General features: G+C 37.5%; 1 protein-coding gene across 1 annotated transcript in view; it reads right to left on the reverse strand.

Moving 5' to 3' along the window:
* osbpl5 (oxysterol binding protein-like 5) overlaps positions 1-13,596 on the reverse strand; it is a 32,451-nt gene extending 18,855 nt beyond the window's left edge. The window contains exon 1 of the mRNA XM_060886369.1: positions 13,006-13,596. The gene's annotated coding sequence lies outside the window, so the exon portion shown is untranslated. The remainder of the gene's footprint in view (positions 1-13,005) is intronic.
* Between the last annotated feature and the right edge of the window lie 1,722 nt (positions 13,597-15,318).

Raw genomic sequence — 15,318 nt, forward strand, 5'->3', positions numbered from 1 at the left:
CCAGGAAAAGTGGTTCTTAAGTAGCACCAAAACATTGCTGTTCTAGACTTAAGAACCGCTCGCGTCAGGGGCTGGGGCGGGGCTACTGTGACCAACAAGACAAAAGAGAAAGTTGTTAGCGCCATTTTTAAATCATTTGAAATCAGGATTCGCCGCATTTAGATGCCAATGTAGGTTCGCAAAGCCATGAGCATTAACAGTAAAGCAATATCCTCCATTGTTGATGTTGGGTTTGTGTTTGCCACTGCTGCGCTAAAGTTGCTGTATAACGATGTATACAGTGACGTGTCTTGGCCCTGTGATGGCTCTCTAGCCCATGGAAAGGCAAACCGGTTAGAAGGCTCGCCAGTGGAAGCAACATCGAGCCAACGCTCTGAACCAGCACCCGGTAGTTTCTGGTGGAAAGGGGGAATATGGGGCACCTGACAGTGGGCTTGTAAATAATGTGTGTAGAATAGATCTCAAACAACACAGGCATCAATTTGTATTGGATTGTTGCAGTTAAGTTTTTTTGGCCAATTCATAATAGTGGAAATGCATGTTAATAAATAGTCTCATGGCTTACACAGATCATATTTACTAAACTCTTAAATGAAACTGGACATGAGCCTCATGAGAGTAGAAACATCTGTAATCTCAATGCAACTACAGTAATAAGATCAAAAATACTCCATGTCATGGATTTATTTTCCAATGACATTTTTCCTGTGGGCAAAGAGTGTAAAAAAAAAACCTGAGGTGAAATCTGGATTTAAAAATACTAATGTTTCAAATGTAAGGATTTTTAAACTGTAATATATATGAAATAAATAATAAAGACTGGGAGCAAACTTAGAAGAATGCTGTGATTCCTTCTCATTCTGCTTAAACAGGCTGCCTGCACAGGCATATTATTGCAAATTCATTTCAAGAATACAGACAATAGAACAATTCATGATGAGATGCAAAAAATATTGTTCCACGTGCAATACATCAGAAAGAGGAACTACAAAATTCAGGTGAAGCAATGACTAATTTTAACTCGGTCTGCCCTCAAAGCATACAGAGAGGACAGGAAGGACGCCCCTTTAACCGCCCTTTAAACACAGCCAGTCCAGTCTGTGGAGTTAAAATAAAACACAGTGCCTCAGGGTTTTGATCTTTACTGCCCTTTCCCAGTGATATAACGTTATATTTGTCCAGCCAACCCTCATTCAAAAATAATCAATATGCTTTGGAATCTTTTTATCATGTGGTATTTAAAAAAAGGCAAGCCCCCACACCCCCATGGGAAAATAAATAAATTAATAAATAAATAAAGATCAATCTCTTCCTACTCAGACTGCAGATGCATTACATGATATTAGATTTAAAACATCTATCAGAAACCTTTAACATCCTTTTAAAGATCAATAATCTAGTTAGTCAGTTTTTTTCTTATCGCTCATTAAAAGTGCTTTATTATCTTTTATCATACTGTTGCACTTTGTTTTGTGAGTATTTTTTTACTGTTCTATATATCATTTTCTAGTAAGTGATGTCAACGAATTAAGCATTGAATTGTATTCATTTCCTCCGTAGGGCGAATAAAATAATCACCTACTTATTATACAGAAGACTATGTTACTGTAAAAAGCCTCCTCCCAAAAATGGAAAGTGTCTCAGAAATAGAAGTGAAAATGTGACTGTTTCAAACATGAACTGAGAAAAATGATGGAATTAAATGACATTAAACTGTGGGGACTGGATGGTTGCTAAGAGTCATACACAGTGACCAGCATACAGAGAAGCTCACGAGTCCAATGCACCAACTGTAACTGTTCGGCCTTGTGGTGTAAAAGAGACTTTTGGGTCCTGCTCCAGTTTCCACTTTGATCTATTCTCACAGTTCTGCTTCTTCCCACTTCCTCTCGGGAAGTGTGCCCGACCAACCACGCGCGAGAACACACTTTAACACCTATTAGTGATGCGAGAGCAAGCTCTGAATGAAATTCGAGCAGGTACAAATCTGTACGTGGACGTGTTTGGAAATGTTCACTGCTAACGAGTCAGTCTATCACAACAGTGATGCACACTCCCTTAAGATAAGATAAGATGTACGTTTATTCGTTAAGGATCATATCTCTTTAATTCTGGATATGTGATGTATCGCATATTTGCTTTCTGCATACAACTGTGAAAGTTCTACCACTGTATTTAGGTACAGTACATAAAGATTAATCACATGAACACAAATAGACCAAGATTTCAAAAAGGACAATGAGAGATCATCTCACTAAGTTACATATATATGTGCTGGGGACAATTACAACACTTTACCACTCTAGGAAATTTGGTTGTCCATAATAGACAGTCATTCAGAGACTGTAAATCATGTTTGCATAGTCAATGATTAGCAGCAACATCTGCCACTCCTTAAAACACCAGGCTATGTACACAAACCTTGCTCTGGTCAGAGAGAAACCTTGGAGAATCCACTCGTTATATGGAATGACAACATATCTTCAACTAATAATTCCAGGTCAATGGTGATAGGATTGTCCCCCCGGATGTTTGATTTAAAAGCTTATAAAAATACAAAATACATATTGATGAAACCTGAGAAAATGCAAAGAAGCACCATGCCCAGTCAAAATAATGCTTTAGGGAGAAAAACGCTAGCTGAAATGTAATGACAAGAAAGAAAAGCTGCACTCTGCAGGCCTGCCCCTTTTATTTAGTCTATTAGCAGGGGCAAATTTCCCATTCAGCAAGCTTAACAATGAGACTAGCTTATGTCGGAGTCTTTAAAAATAAAAGCCCACCATTTCTAAAATGGAAGCATGACAACAATTGAGTACAGCTAGCCTAAATAAGAAGTGAAGTGAAAGTGGTTCATGTGAGTAATGGCACATTGAAAGAGAAGGGAGGAAGAAAAAAAAAAAAAAAAAAAAAAAAAGAGTAGGCCATCATCTATCCATCGTCTAGCTTCTCCTTATAAGAAAAGCTCATTTAAAAAAAAGGTCACCTGAAATATGTTTTAATTAAACTCCATTTTCTACCAGTTTGACATTTTTCAGTTCCTGCCAACTATGTAGCTGCTGATAGCTAACAATCAGAAGGAGTCAAAGCACATTCAGGGTTCCATCCCAAGAGAAGCATGTTATAGGATACGTATCGCTATAGGATAGAGTTCTATCTGCATACATGAGCCCACAGACCCACCAACTGGCTAGTGTTGCTGTGACTGTCAGGAGAGAGAGTAGGACATCACTCCCAGCTAGACAGTATGGCACAATGTGTATTCTATACAGTCCGCAAAAGGCTAAACACTAAACTATGCTTGAATACAAGTAAAGGACTTAGTCCAAGTTAAAACAAAACAGTAGCATCAGGAAAACATTTTCCGAACCACCTGCAGCAGAGGCTGTTATACTTGAGAGCAGCCATATGGATATCACAAGCACAGGTCAAATGTGTCAATGCTCACTAACCCCTATTTTCTATCATCTTATTTTTATGACTTTATTGTTAAGAAGGTGAATGACACATTTTCCATGCTTTCCTTATGATGCTTTAAATCATCTAGACATGTGGAATTAATTCTTCATTTCTAATAAATCTTAACAGCACTAAAAGAATTGCTGCGACAGGAGAGGAAGAGACAGGAAGCGGTCCAGCATTTCCAGGCCAAAGGCTTTTGTTTGTATAGTATTTTATATGCAAACCATCTCTTGGACTTGAAACATACTCACTGAGTTGAGCAGGATGAAGATTCATTCTCCAAAAGAGAAAGACGTTGATACTGACATTTTTGACGAGTTATTTGGAAAGGGAGGAAACTGAATCTAAAACAGCAGGATCTGATTTGTGAAAATGCTTACACACAAGCACAAACGCACATACACTTTATATGTATGTGAAAGGTGGGTTCAGGGGTTTTTAAATCGAAACTTATCTTAGTTTTGTAATGTTTTGTGAAGATCTCCTCACTTTCTGTCAGCTGTCAATTTATGCTCACTGGGAAAAACAACAACCAAAGGATCTTTAAATGGAAATTCAGCTAAGGAGAGAATATTAATATCCTAACAAGAGTTTGTTGAGGTATTAGATGCAGTAATGGAAAATAATCATTGTTGGGATGACCTGATGACAAGCAGGGTGACTTTTACCATCCTAAAACTGATTATTTTACAATATTCATGTCTAGTCTAGTGTTTTATTCCTCTTATACCAAAGCTATTTCTATTCGTTTTGTAAAAGATATTAATGAATATACATATATTCATATAACATATAATGTTATAAAACATCTATGAGACAAGTTAGTTCCTGTAGAAAGCATAAACAGTCTTTGACTCACAAGCCTCAATTATTTTTCCTTTCTTAAAGTTAATAACATCAAAAACACCAAAGTGGCACATGGAAGTCTTAAGTCTCCTTGCATAAATATTAAATAAATACCTCCTTACAGCTTCACCATATCAATCAGACATAATTTCTTTACCATTTATTATTAGGCTTGGAATGGAAAGTGCTGATACGATAACACATTCGCACAAGCACATTATTATAAACCTGTGATTTGGCTCACACTGAGGTCACAGCTGCTGTTATAGGAAAATAATCAGCACCTAATAACCAATCAGTCGCTGTGGAATGAATGTGGTGTCAATATAAAATACAATGACCCTGAGGCATGTACTTCAGCTTGGAGATGAGAACAGAGAAAGAACAGCATAACAGTGCTCTGTATTGATTTCACTATAAATCCTTACAAAGAAGCTTAGTGAATATTTACTTTACTGAATAGATCCTTATGATGGCATGAGGATGAAGAAGGGAAAACAATACTTGTCACTCTTTTAAGTATAAGTAGGGTGAATAAATGGTTCGTCACAAGGATAAACTGATCTACGCCATTCATAAATGTGGTCATTGTTAAAGATATAAGAACATGGCAGCAGAGGTGAGCTGTGGTTTAGAATGGAAGAGAGCAGGATGGAACTTTTTAAAGACTATTGAGATTGTTGTCAAGAAGACACGGTGTACTATTCCTCAAAATCAGGCACAAGAGTGAAAACGAACTGATAACGCTCATTAAAGTTTGGAGTTTTGCTGGATGCTGAATTTAGTTCTCCAGCTCTGCTGCTGCACTTACTTGACCCTCCACGTCTAAGCGTGGGAAGGTATTTCATGCACACACACACACACACACACACACACACACACACACACACACACACACACACACACACACACACACACACACACACACACACACACACACACACACACACACACACACACACACAGAGAGCCAGCCAACAGTAGAGAGGTATGCCCCTAGAGGGGGCTAGGATGGTTTGTTTACACTGTGTGTGCTCGTTTCCAAGGTCAATACAACCTGGGAAGGCCCCAGAGAACTGGTACCTTTTTCCACATGGGTTAAAACTGTCTCATCTGCCCTGCATGTGTCTAATGGATCAGCTACAGAGAGACTGTTATTTGTAGGTCTGTCATCATGTGTGTGCGTGTGTGTGTGTGTGTGTTACTGTTAGAGGACCCTTAATACTAATGAGCAGCCTGAATTAAAGGCCCTGCTACACAGCCATTAGACACTGAAGGCTCCTTGATTACTGCATGTAATTTCAAGTGGAAGAACATTAGGGAGCTTTCTCTGCTTTCTAGAGGTGATAGGATTTTTTATCTTTATGCAGCAAATCAGCAGCAAGTGCTTAAGCTAAGGACACTGCGGTTAATCAAAGCCCCTGGGGCAGCAAACACTTGGCAATACTGCTGATGATAACTATAAATAACCATGTTACTACTGTTGTAGTTTTACCTATGTGATTTTGACCCATGGGAATATGTGAAGAAATCACATATAGTAAGAAGTCAGACTTGACTACAAACATACAATTGACCTTAAACTAATTAAAGGCAAATTTCCGGCAGAAAGGAAATGGTTAAGAAACTGACAAGAACAATTTAGAGTGAAAAGAACATTTTTGACTAAGAGGAAATAATGTCACGGTTACATTGTCAAATGTGTCAGCTACATCTAAATAATGATAGGGATTTGAATATTCTCTAGTCTCTTACTGTAGCACACAGTGTTTGTACTGCAACATTTCCAGTGAGACCAATTACATCTCTACGATTCCTAATCTCTGAGGGATTCCACGTTCATGTTCATGGCCAAGTTGAACACAGCAACTTCAGACCTCAGATAATACACACATAAAAGAACAGGGTGGACAAATCACTAGCATGGGAACTCAGGACAAGCAGATTTTGTATCCAGGATACAGAAAACAAAAGTTTAGTCATTTGTGGACTACACATATCAGTGTGCGTGTGATATGATTAATATGAGAATAGATTCTACTAGCCCAGCAGATTTTGGTGTTTGGCTGTGTGGATTGGATCATTCAGCCTCAAGAGCATTAGTGAGGACTGTACTGGTGTACTGATGTCAGATGAGGATCCCTGGTGTTAGTGATAAAGAGTTGAGTTCGGGTTTGGATCACACAAGTACTACTACTCCAACCCTGAAACACCATGTATTCATGGCCGTTGCTTTGTGCATAGGATCATTGTCAAGCTAGAACGGGTTTGGGCCTGTAAGTTCTATTGAAGGGAAAAAGTAATACGACAGCATCTTTATGGAACCAGTTTGTGTAAGACCTACATATGGGTGTCATGGTGATGTGTTCACATACCTTTGGCCATTTTGCAAGTATAGCAAACAGTTGCCTTGTGGTTACAATCGCTTTCACAGAAGATATAAAGAAAGAACAGTACAGTTCATAACCAAAATATTTCAACAAACTGACACTGTTAAAATGCAAACACAAAAAACTTTATGTCAGGTTAGGATAAGGACATTGGCTACACAGTCATCCTTTCTGTGGGCCACATACATGTCTGTTTCCTTTAGTCTGCATTAAAGCACTTAACTAGCTCGCCATGTTATCTACTGCTATTTAGCAAGGTTTCTGGGCAACCAGAGAATGAGACTGGGCAGCACACTGGATGAGTTACTCATTTTTGTCTCAAAAACACTAAGATACTAAAATACAAAAAAAGATTGCAACCTCCTTTGTATGGTTCTCATCTGAGAACAAACAAAAGAAAGAACTAAAAAAAGAAATTTAGCAGGCCCTTCTCACCCCTCCGTTAACAGGAACTGATTCTGAGAATGCCAAACATCATAAATGTCAAAAAGCTTTCCAAGGTCAGCTCTGTGGTTTTTAATAGTCTATAACAGGCATGGATTATTTTCCACTCATTTACCCAAACTGGCTTCCATCACTCTTTAACCACACTGGAATTATTTAAAACATTGCTTCATACATTAAAATTGATATGGTTTCATACACTTTAAAGAGTTAAATTAAGCAATAATAATAATAACAATAAATTAATTAATTAATACATAAATAAATAAATACAAATCAGGCTGCAAACCTGTAATCTCTTCAGTAAAGACTTGGAGAGTCTTGGTGACGTGGAATAGTGCACTCACTGCATTACCGCCTCAGTGCACACACAGTCCTCAGACTGTACTGCACATAGAGCAGGGGGAAATTAGGGCAGGGCGTTCTCCTGCTATCACAAAGCTGCAGGAATCCACGAAGACCAGGACAGACTTTATGTGCAAGAGATGCATGCTTCTTAACAATCTTAAAATGTTTATCTTTAAACATGATGAGAAATATTTTCATGCTGCGAGGCCTGTGAAAAAAACGGCAGTGGGAATCAGGTTAAATGAAGCCCTTATTTACTTTTATTTTTGCCTATACAAATATTTTCTCAGGAGAATAATCTGTTTTTTTGTACACATAATTACATCATGTGAAAAGACACACACATGCGGGTATACACATAAACACAACCACATATATAGTACACAATGTACCCGCACACACGGTATGACCCACTTTATCTACCTACTCAGAAATAAACAAGTGTTAACTGCACTGATGTGCTTAAAGTGAAAAAATGCTCAGAATTCTCACTGCGTTTTCTTTCATTTCTCATGGATCATAATTGTTGTTATTTTTGGCACTTATTAAACAAATCCAAAAACTGAACTAAACTTTAACACTGTCCATTAAATCCAGTTTCTTGATAAAGAAGCATAATTTTTTTTTTATTTTAAGTATGCTAAATTCAAGCTAATGCATGAGCATATCTAAACACACAGTTCATTCTACTGCTTAAAAATAAGCATCTCCACTACATTCACAAAAAAAAACAAAAAACGATTAAATATGGATAAATTATTATGATTATCGGTGGTGTTATAATGATGATGATGGTTATACTTCTATTTACTATTATTATGTTTATGATTATTATTAATATAGCAGAGATCTGTATCAGACATCAGTATGTAATAATCAGTGCTAAGCACTGTTAAAAGCTTTTTAACATTTTAAACTAATGATCCTCATATTCTGTGCAGCGAATTTGTCTCTACAAAAATTGTAAAGCATGAATCTGATTCCTGACTAATCAGTGACTGAACTTGAAGTGAATGAAGACACTGGCATATAATGATAACTTCATCCTATATTCTTTGTTGTGAAGAAATTCTGTTTTTCTTCACTAAGGTTGAAATGATTTTTTCCCCAACCACATAATCATTTCACACGGTAAGAAACACCACATTGCTGGTAAACTCAAGAGTTATAGCGCACAATACAGTTTCTGGCTTTATTCAAGCACTTAACTAACTTCTGGGTATCTCTTTACCGTATAAAAATAAAAGAAATATTTTAAATCTCAGTGTAAGGCAGACATCTCGAAGTTCCTGGTTTCAGTAGGTAGTGAAGGAGGCAGACTGCTAGTGGACTTAAATCCTATTGAAGGCTATTGTGCAGGCATTTTATTACTCGCCTCTTTGCGTCATCCGTTCTCACATAGATGACACAACAACACCAGGCTGCCATCCAGCCTATATTGACCGTATCTAAATTCTATCAGCATAGCCGTACACATTCTAGATTATTCTAGAGGATAGTAATTTAACAATGAGTAGTAGATTTAAAATGAGCACACGCCTCAGGAATGCGAGTGATTTGTTTAAATCCATCCTGGTCTTAAAATTATGCAATGGACTAAGTGCTGAAGTGTTTAATAACTAATTGTGAAGGCCAAACCTAAAAATTAAGATTCAATTAACCGTGCTGTTTAAATCCCTAGTTTGTGCAAACAGGGTGTTGCAAATTCTGCTAATCCACTGTCTATTATGATCTCTGAAAGTGTGAGGCTTCGCAGAATTAGAACATAGAAATTAAAACTCGAGTTTCAGAAAAGGCAGAGTGGCACTATGAGCATGGATTACACCGTAGAAAAAGTGCCAGCCAAGTGTCGATTTAACATTGTGCACTAGTCTGGATAGGTTTAATGAGATGAGAGAAGCACCATTTGCTAAGAGCAGCACTCACAGAGATGGAGACAGAGCTCCTGTCAGCTGTCACACTCCACTAAAGAGGTTTAGCAGCCCTTGCCTTCAACAACAAACAGAAACCTAAAAATACACCAAAAATCCTTAACACTGATTTTTTCTCTACCTATACAGAACGATGACTCAAACAAAGTCAACATTTTTTTTAAAAAGTACCAAACTCTAAAAAGCCATTTTAAATACTGAGTAGTATGTTTAGATCAAATCTCAAAAACTTGAAGAATCAATCAAATTAAAAAAATTACTTTAGAGCAGCAGTATGTCACTTTTAGCAATCTGCAGTCTTTTCAACTCAAAAAATAGTACAAGGCTTTGTAAAACTTTGCTTGTGTGCTCAGCCCTACCCCATGCAGATTAAACTTTTGGTTACAAGAGACAAGTCTGTACACCTTCAAGCACTGCTTAAGGCTGATGTGTCAATCTGAGCTGAAACAACTCGCACCAAAAACCAACCTAACAGCATTGCCTTTAAATTCATTTATAATCTTTGGCCTTTCCAGAGCAACTCAGCATTTTTCACAAATTACATTATGCGTAAGAATTAATGTCTTCCAACTATTAAACAAACATACAGACAAAACAAAAATCAGTGATTTTTAAATTTTAGGGTATTCCTCTTCTTATACTTAAGGGTATTCCTCTTGCTAAAAACAAGTCAGATGTACTATATTCTTAAAGCATACTGGACACTGCACTAAACTTGTAAAGGGAAGTTGCAGTAAAGTTACACCACAGATCAAACACTAAAGTATTATAACGATATAAATGACAAATAACTGCAATATATCAGACATAAAATAAATCATCATTTTCTTTGACTTGTCCACTGGAAAACTGGTCAGTGAGGCAGTTATTTAGTGCGTTAATACAGACTAAGAGAAATGAACAGCTATAAGAGTCAAGCACTGTGATATTTAAGTCTCATCCATGTGAACATCACTGTGAGTTAGTAGGTGTGAAATTATTACCAGTGTCTTCTAGTGAAAGGTAAATGCTATGAAGACGCCTATAGAAAACTGATGAGGAGGAATTAAGCGTCTCAGTGCTAGATGTAGCAGACTAAACACACTCGATTATTCACTTTGTACATTAAATAAAATGGTACTCTAATTGGCGCTGACTTTATGTGAGTAAAAACACACACACACAAAAAAAAAAAATCAAGAGAATACTCAAACAAGGTCTAAATCCCATCAGCATTATAACATGAGGGGAAAATGAACAGTCATGAATGGCTTATCAGCTTCTGTTATGCAAGGACAAGACACGATGCAGTGTGTTACTCTGAGAAGAGAACAGGATTTTCTCTTCCTTGAGGAGGTCTGAAAACATCACGACTCCTTTAATCAAGTCAAGGTGAAGGGTTTGACATTGGTATGTTTTTACCTTACAAGACGCAATGCTGTAATCATTAAGACTGTGCTGTGCTCATCCCAGGACTATTATTCACACACCAATCATTGTTTCAACACACTAAGTACTTAACTTTAATGTTCTACAACAGTATAATCGCCAACAAAACCATGAGTTCCCTTTTATATATTGTTCCTCTCACAGTTTCTTCCTCATTTCAATCCTTTTTTATCAACAATCGTATGTCGTAGCCTAGTGGTTGGGCTACCAAATGGTTGTGAGTTCGATCCCAGGTCCACCTGCCACTGTTGGGCCCCTGAGCAAGGCCCTTAACGCTCAATTGCTCAGCTGTATAAAAAATTAGGTAATGTAAGTCGCTCTGGAAAAGGGCGTCTACCAAATGCTGTAAATGGGCAATTGCACTGGGCAATTACTGGACTGAGGCTGTGAACAGAGTTTGATATCAAATATATTTTATGCCAAGATGCTGACCAACATTTCACACATCTTGCACTTGAACACAGCCCACAGACTTGTTAAATGATTTTTTGCATATCTATAAAAGTGTGCAATAATTAAACTACCTGCAAATGTAGTACATCAGTCATATGATTTTTCTGTTGCGAGTGCTGTATTTTGGACCGGATTTCTGTCTTTGGTGCACAACATTAACTTTTGGTGTCTAAAATAACATGCCTTACTGTAATCCTTATGTACTTCCCAATAATCCTTATGCTTTTTGCACAAAACTGCTGATTCCATGTACACTGGCAAATAACAAAAGTGTTATAGTACACAACACCTTTCCCTATTCTGCAGCATGCCTCAAAGCATTTAAGAGCACAGAAAGCTACTAATGGCTAAATGACCCCATAAACCCTTTCATTAAAGGGACAGTAGATGGAGATCAATTTTAGCAATAACTGCTCTCGATATAAATTTCCCTGTTGTCCCATAACACAGCTAGATAGCCAACATAGTTGTGAGGCAGTATGACAGGGATGATCTGTTGCACTGCTGCTTAATAAAGATGTATTGTTCGTATTCAAGTGTATGACTTATTACTGTATATAGTATTACATCAAACATTCTGATTCTGTGTATTACTTAATAAATAGAAGCCTTTATTTTGTCACATATACATTACAGCACAGCGAAATTCTTTCTTCGCATGCTGGGTGGGGTCAGAGCACAGGGTCAGGCGTGATACAGTGCCACTGAAGGTTAAGGGCTTTGCTCAAGGACAACAGTGCCAGCTTGGCAGTGCTGGGGCTCGAACCCTGATCCTCCAACCAACAACCCAGCACCATAACTACCTTAGCCACCACTGGCCCATTGTTTAATGAAGCACAGACATGAGCACATTGATGCAGTCATGGCTGCAATCATACAGAGTGACATGACAAAACCTCAAGGATGCCCAAATACCTGAATCGCATCAAAAATATAAAACCTTTACATCCTATCTACTAATCTCTGATGCTCAGGAAAGGGGAAAAAAAGAAAAAATAAGCAAATTAGTTTGACACTAAGTATAAGAAATAAAAATACAATGAATCAACCTTCCACTGTCTCTAAAGATCCTGTTTAGCACAAAAGTAGGACAATAAAATGACTCTGAGGTCATTATGGCATGGTACAGACAGACAGTAACTAAAAAGGTAAAAAGCACACGATATATTTACATAGCTTTAACCTAATGTAGATTTGTTTACACGACACATGCAGGTTGTGCGATACGTACTTCCTTCCACATCAAATGAAACTTAGGCGTAGTCTAACCACCAAAGGACCCTGTTGTAGATCCGGGCTGATGATATATCGTGTAATAATGAATAAAATACTGATCACGATTTGAGATAATTGACCATTGTGACTGCACAACAGAGAGTCCAAAGCAGACTCGAGGCAGTGAGGACAGACAGCAACGTGGCTGCAGCAGCCTTACAACCAGATCATGACCTAATACTACAGACACCTCTAACGTTACAGCACTGAAAAACATTTTAAGAACACCACAAGCTTAAGATTTACGTTTCGAATTCAAATGTAAACAGCCACAATGTAAGATAGCAGCTCGATGCTAAAAAATGTCTATGAAAATGGCACAACTGTTGCCTAGAGTGCGTCTAAATCAGTTTTAACCAGGTCTCAATGTTAGCATGGTTAACTACTGGTTTTATAAATACGGAATGACTCCTGAAGATGAATCTTACCTGCACTTTATCGTCGATGTCGATGTTGTAACTTCGCCCCTAGTAACCGAAAACGGAGCTAGCAAGCTAGCGGACTAGCTAACATGATATCCGAAAGACTCCATCATCCCACATCACGTCGTCGAGAGCACACTTCACTTTATTTATCCTCTCTGACACACGTTAGCTTGATAACTAGCTCGTTATCTAGTTTTTTTTCTTCTTTTCAGGACGGTTATGACGTCATTCGACCAGGTAAAAAGAGACGTTACGTCAAATGTTAACGATAAATAAACTAGCAAGCACAATGCTAGTCTTCACTAAACGGCGACGGTTTACATCCGTAATGTCCTCCAAAAAAGTGACCACCCAGTACTGTAGCACTACTGCCCGCCCTTGGCGACAGGATTTAAGCCGTATAAACACGACCCAAAGCGGAGTTAAGGTTTAAACCCAACCAAACAACACGGTGCTTTCTGTGGAAAGAGATGCAGATAGATATTACGGGGGCGCTGTGAAGTTAGGCAGCAACGTAGCGGTTCAGGAATAAAGCATCCAGCTGCCGCTGCACACAGCTGTTACACAGCGAACACAGGAAATGCCATCGGAGTCAGCAAAGCGCTACACTAATCACATGGCTTTCACGTAAACTCGGACTGGAATCGAAACGGAACAGGATTCACTTCGGATCCTTAACGTCACGTTTCTATGCTATGTCTACGTTTACGTCACAACGCTGAAGAGTCTCAGAGCAAGGTGTGAAGAGTGTGAACGCAAAAAAATTCGGATCTTAAACCATAAATCACGATTATGTTACATTCTGAGTCACCTCAGACTTGCTCATTGGGAATAAATACAAACACAATTAAATATATCTAATATTAATCTTGAATTTTTGTATTATATTAATCTTTATATTATTCTTTATATTAATCTTTTGTTTTATGTTTATGTTCTGTAAAGCTGCTTTGAGACGATGTCGATTGTTAAAAGTGCTGTACAAATTAATTTGAATTGAATTGAATTGAATTGAACGTTCACATTAGGTGACGTTAGCTCATTTGTTCAATTCTGGGTTGTTTTGTGTTTTGTTTTTTTGAGATTCTATCTTGACAGATCACATTTGTGACAGCAATCTCTCTTGAATACAACAAAAACACACCTATGCCCCACCCTGATTCTCAAATTACTCAGAATCAGAATCAGATTTATTGGCCAAGTGTTGACACACACAAGGAATTTGGTTCCAGCAGTTTGTGACTCTCAAAGGTACAGACATAAATAACACTATACTATACAAGAAAACAATGCATGAATTTGTGCATGTGTGCTGAATGAAGTACAATCTGACTGTTCTCTTTTATGATGCATGGTTACATATCGGATATGTATTCGTTCTAGCACCTCATGGCTCAAGTATGATATGAAAAGATTAGATACGTGTCCACACAGTACTGAAAAAAAATAGACCTGTGTAACATTAATGCAGAATTGAATTTGTTTCATATTTGAGATTTTCTGGTCACATTCACAGAAGTGTAAATGCTCAATTCTGCGTTGCTTCAGGAAAATACAACAAGCAGAACATTCCTGAAATGAGTCTTGTGTCAGTGGGTCTTTTTTCAGTTTTGTTTGTGGAACTTATAAATTATTATTATCAAAGTTATTATATCAAGTCAATGAGTTCTTATATTTATTAGTTATAAACGTATGTAGGTTAACTCTTTTGAATCCAAACCCTAATTACTTAAAAACAAGTAGCACTATAAATAATGGTAACTTGGACATAATTGATGTGTGGAAAATGTAATCTCTATATATGCTTCTATTTAAATATCTAAGAAAAAATTGTACAAATTTAAATAATGAGCCTAATGTCTGAATCTACAGTGTATTATAGATCTGTGATAAAGGTATCTCTGTGACTTAAAGCAGTCATTGGCTGGTAAAATTCTGAGGATCCATGATTTAGGCCATACACGCAGCTGAAAATGATGCCCTCTACATTTACAGTGTCAAACTACAAGCAGCCATTCTCATCAAGAATTTGTTTTCACAAAAGCTGGAAATTTGAGCATATACTGTACATCTGTGGGCAATACATAATACCAATACGCATTAGCCCTCAATGGGTGCATTTTATTTGACTTTTCCAACAACACACACTAATGTTTTTTTAGTTTTGGTATTATTTAGCCTGCATATTTTGCTTTATATAGTCAACATGTTAGATGTACAGGCAGGCAATATAAAAGCATGAATTGCCAGAACAGCTTAAATATACCTTGGCATAGATTCTACAAATCTCTGTAACTATATTGTGATGATAGTGAT

The sequence above is a fragment of the Tachysurus vachellii genome, chromosome 14, assembly GCF_030014155.1.
Source record: "Tachysurus vachellii isolate PV-2020 chromosome 14, HZAU_Pvac_v1, whole genome shotgun sequence".
Taxonomy (NCBI): domain Eukaryota; kingdom Metazoa; phylum Chordata; class Actinopteri; order Siluriformes; family Bagridae; genus Tachysurus; species Tachysurus vachellii.